A 12,843-nucleotide genomic window follows, 5' to 3' on the forward strand; every position below is an offset into this window, starting at 1 on the left:
CATGGACACTATCGTTGAAGCTTGTGATTACTTTCTTGAATTCAATAGTGGTATTCACTTTGGAATGTTGCTGTCACGGCACTCAGTGGAAAATTGCATGGACAGGAGTCATCAACCAGGGGGTCCGTTGTTTTGGCCACCTGATTGCCTTACATGTAGTAAAGTGTAAAATTTTGGTCCTTGATCCAAGATGGCCGAGTAAACAAACCAATCACAAATACATAAGTTTGTTATGCGTGCACGCAAACTAAGTGGGCGAACGCAAACCAAGGCAAAATTTTAGCAAAATATTTCAATGTTAACCAAAGCGGACTCTAACCGAGGTACCACCAGAGGCGACCGTGATAAGTGACTTTCCGTGAAGTAGGGATCCTTTCATAGTTAGAGCATAGAACACCTGTTTCCAACCTCTAACATTATTAGAGCCCTCAACATGGAATAACACCCCTATGCTCACATGCTCTCATACTATAGTTGATATAATCAGAGAAAATAAGCCATTTAAGACTTAAATGAAACTTGTGTTCATGTGTTTTGCAGTACATTTACATGTGTATATGTAGAGGACAGAAAGTGTTATTATTGTTATTATTTTGTTATTTATTCATAAAAATGTACTGTATGTTTCACCCAACAGTGTAGAATTTGTAGAGGACAGAAAGTGTTATTATTGTTATTATTTTGTTATTTATTCATAAAAATGTACTGTATGTTTCACCCAACAGTGTAGAATTTGAATATGTCTTCTCCTTCACCTTATATTTGTATTTTATTATTATGCTTGAAAATGCTTAATTTAGGCAAAATATATGTAACAAAATGTGAGTGTGAATGGTTGTTTGTCTATATGTGCCCTGTGATTGGCTGGCAACCAGTTCAGGGTGTACCCCGCATCTCGCCCGAAGACAACTGGGATAGGCTCCAGCAACCCCCGTGACCCTCGTGAGGAAAAGCGGTAGAAAATGAATGAATGAATATATGTAACATAATAATAGGCTTTGTTTACCCAATTCCTCTTTTTTTTTTTACCTGTGATAGAAGGAACCCATGACATTGACACTATGATGTAGCGATGGACGAGATCCCAATTAAAAAATGTTTATTTTAGAACCCAAACAAATCCGATGTAGGACAACATCTAAAACCCACACAGTAATGGGGGGGAAAAAACCTCAGCAAATATACTGTGTAAACGTACGTTACACACACACACGCACACCCACACACACAAAGCAGACACCCTGGCACTCGTCATAAAAAGCCACCCTCTTCAATCATAATTAGTCTAATTAATTTAAATCAGCATTGGATGCCTATCTAAGCGCAGTGACACGACTAAATGAACACGCAGCCTGCAGCAGCACTTCCATACGTTCCCATAGTGAAACACACCCTTGGTAGGATTAGAGCGGAAGGAAGAATAGAGGGATTATTATTTCATGACCTTTCAATCCATTGCCTGTCAGGTTGAACTAAAGCCATATATGCTGCTGGAGGACTAATCTCATTCTCCCCTTTGTGTCCGCGAGGGATGTGTCATTTCTGTACCCCCCCTCCGTCACCCCCCCCCCCAATCCAGATTTAGTCCATAAAATAAACTTCCTCGTTTCATCTGATAAGAAACCATCTCCTTAGTGGGATGTCGAAGGAAGGAAAGGGCTGTGGGGGAGTGGGGTGCATGTTCGTCTGTCCGTACCGCCCCCCCCCCTTCCCTTCACCTCTTCTGGCTACCGGCAGTCGCATTTTGGGGGTGTCAGATAACTCAGACGGGGATGGGAACAGTCAGGAAATGCCACTTTGTCTGCTGTCTGCGAGGCGGGTGACAACAAAAACGGCCACAGTGACTCTGATTAAAAAAAAAAAACAGCCTCGCTCCCTCCCCTCTTTACCCAAGCTCAAAAAAATGACTTTATTATCCAGCCACAGATACTAGGTCACACACACACACATACACACACACACACATACTGTGTCCCCATCTTGATTACAATTAAGACATCATACACTTCCAATGTCATCCTGAGAGATGCTGATCTGGACACTTTTGATTCCAGCATTGCATCGTCGGAGCTGCATTATACTGTATGTGGCCTGGGGGTCATTTTCAGCACGGCAGTTAATTTTTTTAACCCTTAGCATCGACTAAAAATGTATTATTCGCAAATTATACACAAATTTGCATTGTCAACTATAACACCAAGAAGCCAAGATGTGGACGCAACTTAGCCAAATTGACCTACTCTAGATTACTTTTAGCATCTTTAATGCACAAAATGTATCAAACGCATCCTTCCATTTGTCTGTATGAGGGTTTGGAAGGTGTATTAGCAAGACGATTAATGAAGGATGTTGTCATTTTATGATGGAAAAGTACTTACAAGGCTACGACCTGCACATATGAGACACGCCCGATTAATAAAGCCACATCAGAAACAAGACGTTTAAACTTGCCCAATTCAACATGTCCCAAAGGAGTCGGAAGAAGCAGAGTTTATTTAATCCTCCCCCTTCTCAGTGTCTCGGAGATCGTTTGTTCACTTTCTGTGTTTAACATGTTAAATAATAAATGAATTGAAAATAAAACCAAAGAAAACTATTAGATAAATTCCTTCAATGCAGGAAAAAAAGGCAGAAAAATTGTATAGTGTAGAAATATAAACAGTTGGATTCAAAATGCTGCTTGTACTAACATAATAATATGGATATCAATAATTAAAACATAACCAATAATTATTATTTTTTGCATTTGCTCTTGATTCAGATATAAAAAACTAAATATATATTTTATAAAAAAACATTTGTTTTATATTAAATGTATTCCCTATAGTACTTAACTAAATTGTGTTAGCCATTAAATTAAAATATTGAATGTTGACAAAAGAGTACTTTTTTGGTGGTGGTGGGGGGGGGGGGTGATTTCATTATTTTTCTATGAATCAACAGAGCATTTGAGTAGGTTCTACTGAAAAGTGTCAAGTTTCCTGCAACAGTCGCATTTGACAAGGTTGCCAAGCATGCATGCAAAGGATATGGTTCATTTATCACTTTCCACTTTCATTGATTTATTTTGTTCTTTGCAATCACAGTGGGAATTTATCAAGCAAATTAAAAATAAAAATACTAACTCATGGGTATCCTAAACCAAACCAACATATATGTATCTTTTTTTTACATAAATGTCAGAGTGAAGACTGATAAGAATCAGTTTTCTTATAGGAGAGAAGTGACTAATTACCCCGGTGGACGGTCCTGATAGCGGAGAATAATTAGAGGAACACAAAAGGAGCCTTAAAGCAGCTGAATCTGAATAACAAGAGCAACGTTTTACTTTGGGGAAATTTCATTTGTTTGGTTTTGGAGATGCTCTCTGGGACAAGATGGCAGCACACACTGAGAATGGAGAGATTTGTTTTCATTGAATACATACATTTAGTAAAATACTTTGTGGCACATATACAGTGCAAAATATAAAACAGGATATGAATAGATGTATTTCCTGTATTTATTTATTTGTTAATATTGTATTAATTTTCATATGTATTTACTGTTTTAATTTCATCACTTCATAAGCCATCTATTGGTACATTCATTCATTCATTATTCCTTTCCCTCCCAATTAGAAATGGTGACATTTTAAATACAGGAAGTGAACAAACTGCTGATCAGAAAAGAGGTAGGGTTAAATAAGCTCTTATTCTCACATCATTTTTGGACACGTTGACACAATTTTATATGAAATCCGAGATATTACTTAATCTATTATATTCTATTATTATTATTATTATTATTATGTATTCTATTATGAATACAGCATTTCTTGTCAGAGTAAAATAACACACATATATCCAAACAATATAAAAAAAAACACTATACAAAATAAAACACAAGTCAAATACAGTATGTAAATGACTCAAATTAAAAGCAAGTATCAAGATGACAATGGCCTATAAATAGGCCTTTAAGAGTGGGGGTAAAATGGTGAAATAGCGTACAACACATAAGCCACATTCATCCTCCATCACAGTGGAGAGGCTTTGAAGCCCGTGAACACGAGCGTATGCTAACTACGTAGGCCTCGCTACATGCAAATGGCGTCAAAAGAAGAGTGCTTTAGAAGATTAGAAGATAGACGCCTGGTTCCCCCCCCCCCCACCACCCCTTCCCGTCCCCAAAGTGGGCTGAGAGGAGAGGAGTGGGCGCTCCTCCAAAACGGCGTCCTCCTATCTCTTCATGACGGCAGAAAGCATCCTAATCCTTTACCTTTTCATAGTGATCTAAAGCCGATTTAAAGACTGTCACTGCCCCAGTTTGTGTTGATTCTCATGTTCAGCTGCAGCTCAAGGCGATACTCTGTACACCCACTTATGACACCGGCAAAAAAAAAAAAAGCGAGGGATGCATGGATGAGTGTTCCTGCAGGGAGATGGTGAGCTAGAAAAAGTAGTTTAAAAAAGAGAAAATGATCATAGAAAGTGACCAAAAGTAGTATAGCGGGTTTGGAATTTATATTTCTTGAAAACCAATAAAGTATTGCTGCGTTTATATTATATCATAATCACAGTTTGGAGGGGGAGAAGTAAGTAAGGGGACAAAATGCAAAACATAAAACAGCTTAGCTCTTTTGAAAACAGCTGAAATTATTTTTTTAATGAAACGGCAATTAACGGGCAATTCTTCAATGAATACTATTATAAAAAAATAAGTTTTTTTCAACTTCATCTTCTCTACTTCCTCTGTGCATTTATATGTGTTATACCCAGAAGGCCAAGTGTTCCTAAACAGGAGACTTTAATGATGGAACAGGGTTTTCGAGCTCTGACTTCTCCTTGGCATCAACCCTAGCCATAATCGAAGATATTGTATTTGTTGTGTAAATGTTCCGAACCAAAACAGTGTGAATACATGTAACAAACTCATGCACACTCTTTAAGGACTTACTGCAGGGGGGGGGGCATTATTAATATTATTTCAGAAAAAAAGTTCAAATCAACCCAAAATGCTAAGAAGTTTGATTTATGTATTTTTTTAAAGCCTGCATATCAGTTTTGTGTCACTAACACCATCATAACTTTTTTTCTGGCTCCTTTTTTAAATTTTGTTGTGTTTTTTTCTTGTGTGTATTTTTACAATTTATTGTAGGCCAATAAAAAAATAACCTGCAGGCCGCAAATGGCCCTGAAGCTGCACTTTGGACACCCTGTCTTACTGTATTGTTATTATTATTATTATTGCATATCACCAGCACAAACCCAGTATTGGATAGAGCTAATCACTAGGACACACACACACACACACACACACACAGAAAATGATTGACACACAATGGCGGTAAATCTATGCACCCCCCCTTGCCCACCCTCCATTCCCCATCTTGCTTTTTGCTTTCTCCCATCTGAAAAGACAAGGAGGCAGGTGGGGGGTGCTTTGTGTGTGTGTGTGTGTGTGAGAGAGAGAGAGAGAGAGGCTGGAGTGGCGGTTACAAGAGAGTAAAGGTCCAACAACAAACTAAGCCAGAATCATGGCTGGAAAGAGGAGGAGGAAGAGGAAGGAGAAGATGGGACAAAGTGTTGCCCTAATCCTCGTCATCATCGTCAGTGTGTCAGGTGCAGCCAGTATGAGGAGTCCCAGGCCTCTGGTACAAATATACCAACACCGTGCCAAACACTGATCCTCTTATCATCTCACCAGGGGAGGGACCACAGCAAAAAGGAGAAGAAGAAGAGAGGCTAGGAAGGGGGGGGGGGCTGTGTGAGGACACGCATTGTCTTAACCTTCATTCATTCAAACTATACTACAAAACATGACAAAGTCCATTTTTACACCACCTATTTGGGCATTACTTGTCTGTCCGGGGGGGGGCCCACATATTAAAATTAACTGTAGTCTGTTTCCTTATTTTGCATCTCTGACAAAAGTAGACACATTTAAAGTAGAACTAGCAGAAATAGCAGTGACATGTTTGAAAATTCGTAAATCCAAGTTCCTCAAAACTTTATTGTCATCAGACAAAAAGGCACATTTACTTGGACACAGCTAGGTACCGATGAAACAGTTTAAACGCCCATTCCAAAATACATATGCTAGTGTCCTATTACTAGGGCTTAAGTCATTTTTCATGAACCACAATAAAAATTAACCTGCTTATACAAATACAGTAAAGTCTCGTTATATCGATATTCTCGGGAGTCGGAAAAAATACCGATATAACCGGACTATCCATATATCCGATCCTGCCCCGAACTGCATTAAAAGTGGGCAATAATGCACTCGACATTGTTCTATAGTATAGAACAATGTCGAGCAGCTTAAATCAATCTTTGCTTAAGGATTTCAATACCAAAAAAAGAACACAGCGAACGGCTGCTTCCAGTCAACTTTATTTTTCACACTTCCACCACCAGAGCACAGCACACACACCGATTCCCGCACTTCCTGGTTCATAGGTCATGCTCAACCCGCCCCACATAGCTGGCCAAACACATGCCACGAACGCCAGCATGTACATATGAAAAACAGTGATTATTGCAAGCGATAAAAAGATATCTGAATACAACACAATTAAATACATGTATTTGTATGCTTGTGTCTTCGTTGGAATAGGTGTGTATGCTATGTCAGTTGGTTCTTCTGTTGCAGGCATGTGTTTGGCCAGCTATGTGGGGCGGGTTGACCTGTGAACCAGGAATCGGTGTGTGTGCTGTGCTCTGGTGGTGGAAGTGTGAAAAATAAAGTTGACTGGAAGCAGCCGTTCGCCGTGTTCTTTTTTGGTATTGAAATCCTTAAGCAAAGATTGATTTAAGCTGCTTTTGTATCGATATAAGCAGACCAAATTGGCTGGCGGGAGATGAAAAGGGCATCGTAGTAACCGGATTATCATAATAACCTTGTATCGTACTAACGGAACTAATTATATCATAAAAGACTAGAAATTTGCCGGGAAATGAAAATAGTATCCTAATAAGTAGTAATTCGTTATAACCGATATCGATATAACGAGACTACTGTATGGTGATTAACCAAGTTTTGGTGCATAACAACCAAAGAAAACCGAGTAGTCGCCTGAAAATATAAAATATGGCGCCTGATCCTTCTTTCCACCACTTTTGTTGGTAGAAGTTTGTCCGTTTGCAAAATGCAATCGTACCGCCATGACTTACTGGTGTATCGTAAACTAGGACACACAAATAGGATGCTCAACTATTTTTTTTTTTTCGACATTTGTTTACAGTTCAACCCTGGTGGGGGTCTGCAGTGGCCTTACTCGTGTGCCGCATGTTCGGGCTGGCCTGATGCGACAGGAAGCAGGGTGGTTAATTAAAGACTGGACAGCACTTTAGAACGCACTCATGCCCTCATGGAATTGTCACAAGCACCGGTGCTCCAACACACTCCCTCAAGAGTCACTTCCTTCTGTTTCAGGACATTGAGGGCTTCACCGGGATGAAGCACGCCCTTGTCGTCCAAAAACCACACACACAAACACACACACACACACACAAATCCAGGTTGTATCTGCGTGGTGATAGCTTACGGATAACACTTTGAGTTCAGCTTGATGGTTATCGTGTTTCTTTTCTTCGAGAAAATATGAGGCTGTCACACGGGGCGCCGTGCAGATTTGTTATATAGCTTCACGGTAGATAGCGCCAACAATAGAGGCCAAGGCCTCGCCCACCTCCTACACACACTTAGCACCACCGGCGGTATTAATCAGTCGGCCTGGTTCACATCTGGCCTGACAGCAGCTGCATCACTGTTTAGAGGAGCTGCCAGCGTGAGAAGCACACAGGTCGATTTCCTTTTCTCCGCGGACAGAGTGGGTGTTCTTCTCATTCATGTCTTGGTCCCAGGCTTCTTTTCTTCCAGCGAGCCAATTAACCTGGGAGCAGTGCACTAATGAGTTCCCTCTGGTGGCCCTGCGGACGCTCAATGGAGGCCGAGAGAAGAGGCGAGGCAAGGAGCGAGGTCAGGGGAGGATAGCGAGGTGGGTAAAGGCAACAGGGGGGCACTGAGAGAGCTTTGAGAAAAGGGTTAAGAAGTGTTTCAGGATTGGGAAAGGGGCACAGAGGGAGGGGGGGGGCACCATGAGGGAATAACGGGACGGTTTGATGCAAGGAAGAGAAGACGGCCAGCCATCCACAGTTGGCCACTGCGGGCCTATCACCAAGACATTGTCAGGCAGACAATGGCCTTATCAGCCTCCCTTTCAAACCAGTCTGATTAACTGGGAGGGAAAGTGAAAGGGTATGTCCTTGTCCTGGGCCAGTAAATGTCACAATGCAAAAACCGGAAGCCAGACTTGGAGCCCCCAAATCCACCATATACACCCCCTTCCCTATTTTAATGTGCACTCACTGACCCCAACGTTCACATTTTTTTACTGCTTTGCAGTAAATTCGCAGGTGTACCTAATACAGAGGCCAATGAGTGTTTTTGCGGAGAAGAAAAAAAAGGAAAGATGATGGAAGGCAGGCGGCGGCAACATGTTTGTGTCACTGTTCAATTAGGCTGCCATATTGATCGGAGCCTCGTTTGTTTACTTGCTTCCCGCTTCCCAATTTGGACGCCTTTGACAGCCATCTGTCACAGAGGAGGAGGAGGAGGAGGAGGAGCAGGGAGAGGGAGGGTGATGGGAGGGAGAGTGTGTTGCATCGTTTGATCAAGGTGACGACCACAATAAAGGCAGATGTCCAACAATAATACCTTACTTTGATTTCATTTTGAAGTACTATATACTTTTCTGTACGCTGAATCTACAGTACTAGAAAGGATGCAGTGGTGCAAAGTGAACTGCTTGGAGCAACAAGTGGCTCGTTTTTTTTTTTCCCCCACACACTTTATTGCTCCCTTTATTTATCCCCCCCTTTTTCCCTGAGAGGAAAGGATGCAGTAATTAGACGGTGAACCTGGTAGAAGTACACAACTCAAGAGGGCAGGGTACTGTCGCGCTCCCTCTTTCTGTTACAGGCAGGAAGAGGGAAAGGTGGAGGAGGGCACAAGATGGTGAGCGCAGAAGGTGGCGGGGGGGAAGGAGGTCAAAGGAAATAAAATGTGTCATTTAGCCAAAGAAAGGAAAGATGGGTAGAAGGGGACGGGGTACGTCTGTGGATGTGGCGGCCGTGTGATACAAATGGGGGGCGAGGTGAGGTTAGCTGTTAAATACGGTGGTTAGGGTAGGGGAGGGGGGACCGCATGCCCGTCGTGATACAAATGAGGGGTGGGGGTGGGGAGAGGGTGGCAATGGGGATCCTGGGGTAGGGGGGGGCCACCCACAGTCAAACTTGGCCAACAAAGCTGCTTCTGTCTTGGCCTCCGTCCTTGACAGACCTCCTCAAGTGGGCAGGATTCCATTAGCAAGCTGCAGAACCTGGGCTCCATTCAACAGGAGTGTGGGGCGCACACACACACACACACACACGTGCTGACCGAGCACACACACACACACACACATACACACAACCCCACTAATTAATCCGCAGATTATCCCGCCAATTATTACCGCACTTGTTGTAATTAGAAATTATTTAAAGCATTTCCCAATTACGGTCTGCACAGTCGGGCAAGAGAGGAGAGTTTCCCTGCTTCTGCGTTTAAAAAAAAAAAATACATTCATAAGCACACATGTACTTTCTGGTCTGTATAATCAGGCCAGTTAGGCTGAAGAGGAGGAGGAGGAGGGCGAGGAGAGGGGGGGGGGGGTGGACGAGGACAGACGAGAGGAAGAGAAAGAAATAAAACAACAAAAGCCCCTTCAGCAGTGGTGGCAGCAGCGGCTACACTGTAGCTCGCTCTTGTTAGGGGCTGCATGGGGACAGTGATTAGGAGGCGGCCATAATAAGACCGGCCAGGAAACACATGCCAATTAGGTTACCAGGAGAACGGTGGGCCCTCATTGCTATGGGAAACTCACCAGGTTCTACAAACCCCTCCGTCCCCTCCCTCCATTCCCAAACCTAACAAACACACTTTTCCAACCTTTGATTATATATATTACGACATGGATAAGGAGGGGGAAGAAAGAGAGTAGACATGACACTACCACACTGTTACGTGAGGGAGCTACTAAGAGGACATGCTTATTAACGGTGCATTTACTTCACAGTAAAACAAAATAAACCTTCATGTTTTGGAAAAGTTTTCAAGTCACATCCACCCTGTTCTGGACCCGTCCTTTACCCAAAACCCTAATCATTTGATGGCATATAAAATGGTAATGGTTTTATTTCATTTGAACATGCATCAGATTACAATTGAATGCATCACATAATCAGTTCACAGTTCCACATGTCCAAAAGGAGTAGGAAGAAGCTTATTAAATCCTACCCCTCCATCTGGTACTTTTACAATCAGTAACTGTTACATTTGTTCACTTCCTGCTTTCCTAATATAATTTAAGTTTTTTTTTTTACTTTATTTTATTCATTTTAACTTTTGTCATTTTTTATTTTTTATTTAAATGTGACAATCATGCAAAAACGTAAGAAATCCAGAGAGGGGCAAACACTTTTTCCACAACACATACCATTTTTTTGTATATCATAAAAAATATATGAACCTCAGTCGTGGATTTTGAAGTGTACACACGGTGCATTACTTCAGTTAAATGTATTGTTTTACCATATACAATTCAGAATTTAAAAAAATGGCTATAATAAAATTTGTTTTCTGCTCCAAAATCCTATCCAATCTCATACCAGACTCATAACAACAATACTGGTACCTATAAGTTAAGAAAAAAGGAGCTTTCAGATGTCGTATAGCTTGACAAGGCTACTGACCGACAATACCGGCTTCCACAATCAACCAAAGGTGCTCACATAATCAGTTCACAGTTCCACATGTCCAAAAGGAGTAGGAAGAAGAAAAGCTTATTAAATCCTACCCCTCCATCTGGTACTTTTACAATCAGTAACTGTTACATTTGTTCACTTCCTGCTTTCCTAATATAGTTTAATTTTTTTTTTTAATTTTTTTTTTAATTTTTTGTCACGTACCAAAGTACAAGGTGATATGACCATCCAATGACATAATGGGTACCATAGTAAGTGTCAATATAGTGATATGTATAGCACATCATGAACATCAACTGCTTGTATTGTTTCTTGAATTGGCTCATCGTTGTGCATTGTTTGAGGTCCTTACTCAATCCATTCCATAGTTTGATTCCACATACTGAAATGCTATGGCTTTTTAACCAAAGTTACTCAAGATTTGTCAGATCAAAACATGTAGCTTTTCAGACTCCTCAGCACCTTTAATCAACAAACAGTTGTATTTATGCTTGTTACATTTCACTAGTCGTAATTAAATACAAGCAGTCGACAAAAGTGAAGGTGTATAATTAATGCATGTGATCGGTATTGGCTGATTTCAGACCTGTAAATTACTTTTTCATACGCTATACAACACTTTAATTCCTGCATTACTTCTACAAGACTAAACACTAAAACATCCATCTATTCCATTCAATTGAGTGGCAGGCATTTTCAAAGGGTTTGTTATTAAATCCAAAAGTTATTAGCAAATTGAAGCGCCGAAGAACTGGAGTCTGAGGTGGAGTGCCGAATTTGGGAGAAAACTTTATTTTTCTTGCCAACATTAACTTGCACTCTTTTGCTACGTAAATGCATGAAAGACATGAAAGCCACAACAGGTAGCGGAAAACCCCCGTCCCTCGCGCCTACCCCTCCGGGTGGCAACACCTTCCCTATCGATAGTTCCGGGGTGAATTATGTCCCGGTAACCTACCACTACAAAATCTTATTAATAATGGACTTATTTAATTTAGGACCAAACGGCAAGTTGCGGGCCGAAAATGACCCCCAGGCCGCACTAAAACTTCAATGGATTCATCAGCTATGGATACACTTTACTGCATGAGTACAAACACCACAGTGGAAAATACCAAGCAATTACCACGCAAGTGTCCACTCTGAGGGTTTTATCCATTCCTCAGCTCTAAAACATCCCCCAGTGGGTTTAAAGTGGGAATCCCGGGGCAACCTTCGCTTGGAAGAGATGTTGGAAGGAGGGAGGAAGGAGAATCATCCAAACCGGCTGTGATGGGATAACAGGGCTCCAGGGAGCGTTATTAGCACAGCGAATTACAGGCTCATCCGTGCGTGGGTGACGTCCGTATAAGCTTGTTTAGAAAGGCACAAGTGTGATTGTTATCGGGGGTTTGGAGAGGGGGGGGGGCTTCAGTGTAATACTGGTAAGTCATGTGATTTCACCACACTTCCATACGTGCGAATGCAATAATGCCACAAAATGTTGTCCTGAAGAAGACATGAGAAAAGTCACTCCGGAATATTTTGCGGCGGGATGTGAAGGCTGTTGATTAACGGCCACCCCCCCACACACACCCCTCCCTCACAACGCCATCCTGTTATTAAATAAACACGGTGAATACGCAAAATATATTGAATAAATTAGAGCCCACCTCCTCTGAAACATGCAGCTCATTAGAATGCATGAGGAAATGATGTTCTGATTGCGACAAGAGTCACTCATTAAGTCCTGTTTGCCCCCCCCCCCTCCCCATTCCACCCTACAGTCCCAAAACACTTAGCCCTGCTTGCCACACACTCCACAGCCTTGCATCTAAATGTTCTGGACCCCACACACCCCCCTCCCCAGAACACCCCCACTGACTTTTTCGTCCCTCATTCCAGGTCTTCCATCATCACCCCCCCCCCCACATCCCATTCTCCCAGCATCATCACCAAAACCTCGCCCTGGGATCTGTGTCATCATTTTAATTAATTTCTAATCAGGCGAGAGTAAACTAATCAGGGGAGGCGTTAAACAATGACAGCTCTGCCTGCTCCGCCTCACAGTGGG

At 41.9% G+C, this 12,843-nt stretch overlaps 2 protein-coding genes across 3 annotated transcripts in view; one reads left to right on the top strand and one right to left on the bottom strand.

Moving 5' to 3' along the window:
- The window catches only part of spryd7b (SPRY domain containing 7b), a 168,468-nt gene extending 166,377 nt beyond the window's left edge, over positions 1-2,091 (top strand). Inside the window, exon 6 of the transcript XR_013629555.1 lies at positions 2,075-2,091. The gene's annotated coding sequence lies outside the window, so the exon portion shown is untranslated. The remainder of the gene's footprint in view (positions 1-2,074) is intronic.
- The window catches only part of sox1a (SRY-box transcription factor 1a), a 93,541-nt gene that overhangs the window by 48,763 nt on the left and 31,935 nt on the right, over positions 1-12,843 (bottom strand). The gene's annotated exons all lie outside the window — the stretch shown is intronic.

The sequence above is a fragment of the Doryrhamphus excisus genome, linkage group LG12, assembly GCF_037039965.1.
Source record: "Doryrhamphus excisus strain RoL-2023G ecotype Guam linkage group LG12, RoL_Dexc_Guam_v1.1, whole genome shotgun sequence".
Classification (NCBI taxonomy): Eukaryota; Metazoa; Chordata; class Actinopteri; order Syngnathiformes; family Syngnathidae; genus Doryrhamphus; species Doryrhamphus excisus.